This window comes from Centroberyx affinis, unplaced genomic scaffold, assembly GCF_046629955.1.
Source record: "Centroberyx affinis isolate AG114_WGS23_722 - 3 ecotype Tasmania unplaced genomic scaffold, CSIRO-AGI_Caff_v1 ptg009268l_1, whole genome shotgun sequence".
NCBI classification, from domain to species: Eukaryota; Metazoa; Chordata; class Actinopteri; order Beryciformes; family Berycidae; genus Centroberyx; species Centroberyx affinis.
In genome coordinates, this window is record NW_027284469.1 from 25001 (window position 1) to 30028 (window position 5028).

The 5028-nt window shown below is 49.3% G+C and overlaps 1 pseudogene; it reads left to right on the forward strand.

Moving 5' to 3' along the window:
* LOC139640383 (E3 ubiquitin-protein ligase HECTD1-like) overlaps nt 1-3919 on the forward strand; it is a 27681-nt pseudogene extending 23762 nt beyond the window's left edge.
* Nucleotides 3920-5028: the final 1109 nt, after the last annotated feature.

Consider the following 5028-nt stretch of genomic DNA (forward strand, 5'->3'; position numbering starts at 1 on the left):
CAGGTCGAGGTTCAGGTCGAGGTTCATGTCGAGGTTCAGGTCGAGGTTCAGGTCGAGGTTCATGTCGAGGTTCATGTCGAGGTTCAGGTCGAGGTTCATGTCGAGGTTCATGTCGAGGTCGAGGTTCATGTCGAGGTTCATGACGAGGTCGAGGTTCATGTCGAGATTCAGGTCGAGGTTCATGACGAGGTTCATGTCGAGGTTCATGTCGAGATTCAGGTCGAGGTTCAGGTCGAGGTTCATGTCGAGGTTCAGGTCGAGGTTCATGTCGAGGTTCATGACGAGGTTCATGTCGAGGTTGAGGTTCAGGTCGAGGTTCATGACGAGGTTGAGGTTCATGTCGAGGTTCATGTCGAGGTTCAGGTCGAGGTTCATGACGAGGTCGAGGTTCATGTCAAGGTTCATGTCGAGGTTCAGGTCGAGGTTCATGTCGAGGTTCAGGTCGAGGTTCATGTCGAGGTTCAGGTCGAGGTTCATGACGAGGTCGAGGTTCAGGTCGAGGTTCAGGTTGAGGTTCATGTCGAGGTTCAGGTTCAGGTTGAGGTTCATGTCGAGGTTCAGGTTCATGTCGAGGTTCAGGTTCAGGTTGAGGTTCATGTCGAGGTTCATGACGAGGTCGAGGTTCATGTCAAGGTTCATGTCGAGGTTCAGGTCGAGGTTCATGTCGAGGTCGAGGTTCATGTCGAGGTTCATGTCGAGGTCGAGGTTCAGGTCGAGGTTCATGACAAGGTTGAGGTTCATGACGAGGTTGAGGTTCAGGTCGAGGTTCATGACGAGGTTGAGGTTCATGTCGAGGTTCAGGTTCATGTCGAGGTTCAGGTTGAGGTTCATGACGAGGTTCAGGTTCATGACGAGGTTGAGGTTCATGACGAGGTTCATGACGAGGTCGAGGTTCATGTCAAGGTTCATGTCGAGGTTCAGGTCGAGGTTCATGTCGAGGTCGAGGTTCATGTCGAGGTTCATGTCGAGGTCGAGGTTCAGGTCGAGGTTCATGACAAGGTTGAGGTTCATGACGAGGTTGAGGTTCAGGTCGAGGTTCATGACGAGGTTGAGGTTCATGTCGAGGTTCAGGTTCATGTCGAGGTTCAGGTCGAGGTTCATGACGAGGTTCAGGTTCATGACGAGGTTGAGGTTCATGACGAGGTTCATGACGAGGTTGAGGTTCATGTCGAGGTTCAGGTTCATGTCGAGGTTCAGGTTGAGGTTCATGACGAGGTTCATGACGAGGTGAGGTTCATGACGAGGTCGAGGTTCAGGTCGAGGTTCATGACGAGGTTGAGGTTCATGACGAGGTTGAGGTTCATGTCGAGGTTCAGGTTCATGTCGAGGTTCATGTCGAGGTTCATGACGAGGTTGAGGTTCATGACGAGGTTCAGGTTCATGACGAGGTTGAGGTTCATGACGAGGTTCATGACGAGGTTGAGGTTCATGTCGAGGTTCAGGTTCATGTCGAGGTTCAGGTTGAGGTTCATGACGAGGTTCATGACGAGGTGAGGTTCATGACGAGGTCGAGGTTCAGGTCGAGGTTCATGACGAGGTTGAGGTTCATGACGAGGTTGAGGTTCATGTCGAGGTTCAGGTTCATGTCGAGGTTCAGGTCGAGGTTCATGACGAGGTTCAGGTCGAGGTTCATGACGAGGTCGAGGTTCAGGTCGAGGTTCAGGTCAAGGTTCATGTCGAGGTTCAGGTTCAGGTTGAGGTTCACGTCGAGGTTCAGGTTCAGGTCGAGGTTCATGACGAGGTCGAGGTTCAGGTTGAGGTTCATGTCGAGGTTCAGGTTCATGTCGAGGTTCAGGTTCAGGTTGAGGTTCATGTCGAGGTTCAGGTTCATGTCGAGGTTCAGGTCGAGGTTCATGACGAGGTTCATGACGAGGTTGAGGTTCATGACGAGGTCGAGGTTCAGGTCGAGGTTCAGGTCGAGGTTCAGGTCGAGGTTCATGTCGAGGTTCAGTTCAGGTTGAGGTTCACGTCGAGGTTCAGGTTCAGGTCGAGGTTCATGACGAGGTCGAGGTTCAGGTTGAGGTTCATGTCGAGGTTCAGGTTCATGTCGAGGTTCAGGTTCAGGTTGAGGTTCATCTCAAGGTTCATGACGAGGTCGAGGTTCAGGTTGAGGTTCATGTCGAGGTTCAGGTTCAGGTTGAGGTTCATGTCGAGGTTCAGGTTGAGGTTCATGTCGAGGTTCAGGTGTATTCTGTGTTTTCCCATCAGCCCGGCTTCCTGCGGTTCGTCAGAGTGTTGTGTGGATGTGTTCAGATGAGAGGAAAGCCTTCCTGCAGTTCACCACCGGCTGCTCCACGCTGCCCCCTGGAGGCCTGGCCAACCTGCACCCCGCCTCACCATCGTCCGCAAGGTACGGGCCGCCGTTCTTCTTCTGCTGCTGCTTTACCTCTTCTGCTTCTTCTTCTGCTGCTTTACTTCTTCTGCTTCTTCTTCTGCTGCTTTACTTCTTCTGCTTCTTCTTCTGCTGCTTTACTTCTTCTGCTTCTTCTTCTGCTGCTTTACCTCTTCTGCTTCTTCTTCTGCTGCTTTACTTCTTCTGCTTCTTCTTCTGCTGCTTTACTTCTTCTGCTTCTTCTTCTGCTGCTTTACTTCTTCTGCTTCTTCTTCTGCTGCTGCTTTACTTCTTCTGCCTTCTTCTTCTGCTGCTGCTTTACTTCTTCTGCTTCTACCTTATCTGCTTTTCTGGTTCTTCCTCTTCTGCTGCTACTTTTCTTGTGTTTGTAGTTGTTGTCCTCCATGCTGACTGTCCCCCCCCCTCTAACTCCCCCCCCCCCCCCCCCCCCAGGTGGACGCCACAGACTGCAGCTACCCGTCAGTCAACACCTGTGTTCACTACCTGAAGCTTCCAGAATATTCCTCAGAAGACATCATGAGGGAGCGGCTGCTGGCCGCCACCATGGAGAAAGGCTTCCACCTCAACTGACCTCTGACCTCCGACCCCCACCGCCTCCTGTCGTCGCCACACTGAGCATGCTCCGTCTGCCCGTCTCTCCACCCGCCGCCTGACCGACAGACCGGCCGGCCGATCGGACCGGCTGAACAACTGACCGCCATGCTGGAGGAGGAGGAGACAAGAAGAAGAGGAGGAAGAGACTTTTTGTTGCAGAAATAGAAAAAGAAAAGCTGTGCTCCTCTGTTTTCTCCTCCTTCCCCTCCTCTTTGCTGTCTTCTCTTCTTCTCCTCTGGAAATTGTAACAGAAATAGGAGGTGCCATTACCAAAACACCACCTCCTCTCCTCTCCTTCCCTCCTCTTCTCCTTGTTTACTCCTCTGTCTCTCCTTCAGCCATCATCTTCATCATCATCAGCAGCATCATCTCCTCACCGGCTGCTCTGTTGTTTCCTGTCAGATTCTCCTGGCTGCTGTGTGTGTGTGTGTGTGTGTGTGAGCTGTAGTGTGGTTGGGCCTCCTCCTCCTCCTCCTCCTCCTCCTGGTTTGAAGTTCTTTAGTGCCTGGTTTGAATCGTAGCTTCTGTTTTCGGTTCCTTCTTCCCTTCGACTCGATCTTACAGCAACATCATGCTTATTTTTTCTTTTCCTCCCTTTTCTTTTAATATTTTTTTGCTTTTTGTTTCTGTGTGTGAGACTGTTTCGGTTGTTTCTGACCGGCTATAAAGGATCAAAGGTCAGAGAGCGTTGGTGTTCTTTTACAATGAAGCTAGAGACAGAAACACTGGTTGTGTGCGAGGCACATTTAAAGAAAAAACAAAACGAAGAAAAAGAAGCAAGCTCTGCTCTCCTTGTATTTTCTTTGTATATTATAAACATTTATTTAACTCAAGTTGCAGTTTGAAGTAAACAGATATTTTCAAATGTGTATGATCCAAAAAATAATCATTAAAATGTTTGCAAAGTATGAACTAACTCTGTTGTCCTGCTGGTTTCTCCTGTTCTGATACACACTCACTCTCACTCTCTCTCTCTCTCTCTCTCTCTCTCTCTCTCTCTCTCTCTCTCTCTCTCTCTCTCTCTCTCTCTCTCTCTCTCTCTCTCTCTCTCTCTCTCTCCTCTCTCTCTCTCTCTCTCTCTCTCTCTCTCTCTCTCTCTCCTCTCTCTCTCTCTCTCTCTCTCTCTCTCTCTCTCTCTCTCTCTCTCTCTCTCTCTCTCTCTCTCTCTCTCTCTCTCTCTCTCTCTCTCTCTCTCTCTCTCTCTGTGTGACCTCTGACCTTCTTACTTGGTTAGGAATAGATAAAGATGTCAGTTTGTATTTGAAGGAAGGAACCAGACAGTAAGGAGACACAAAGTCAACATGGCCGCCTGTTCTATTCCTCTGGTCATTAAACATCAGTTTCAAAACAAAATGAAATCTCAGACTAGAAAAACAAAATCCACTGACAGGACAGCTGGCAGTACAAAGCATTGTGGGTCAAAGTCAGTCAGATGAACGTCTGGAAGCCGCTGAACACAAACTGAAGGCGGCGTCCCGTTGTGAGAAGGTCGCGGGTTCGACCCCCGGCGGCGACACCGAAGCTCCGCCCGCCGGTTCGCGGAAACAGAAGTTCGGGGGAGGAGCCTCAGCTGTCGGCCATCTTGTCGAGCGCGGCGAGCGGCGCCAGGATGCGGCTCTTGTTGGTTTCCACCACATGGCCGTTCTGGATCATCTCGTCCAGGATGATGTGAACTTTGTCCAGGTTGAACATGATCTGAGCGCAGTGTCAAGGAAACATCTGTGACATCACATCCTGCTTATTTCACAAGCTACATCTGAAATTTAATACAGATTTGGTCACTGTCATGTTACGACAGCGGTTCTCAAACTGGGGTCTGGAGACCTGCGGGGGTCGCTCAGCAACATGAGGAAAATTTATTTCATTTGAAGACGGGAGGTTTTATCTTTCTGCCAACTTTAAAATATAAAATCTATCAACAGACGGAAATATGACGAACCTGCCAGTCTGTTACTAGTGTTAGAATTAGTGTTAATATTAGCATTGGTATTAATATTTGTATTAGTATTAATATTAGCATTGGTATTAATATTTGTATTAGTATTAATATTAGCATTGGTATTAATATTTGTATTAGTATT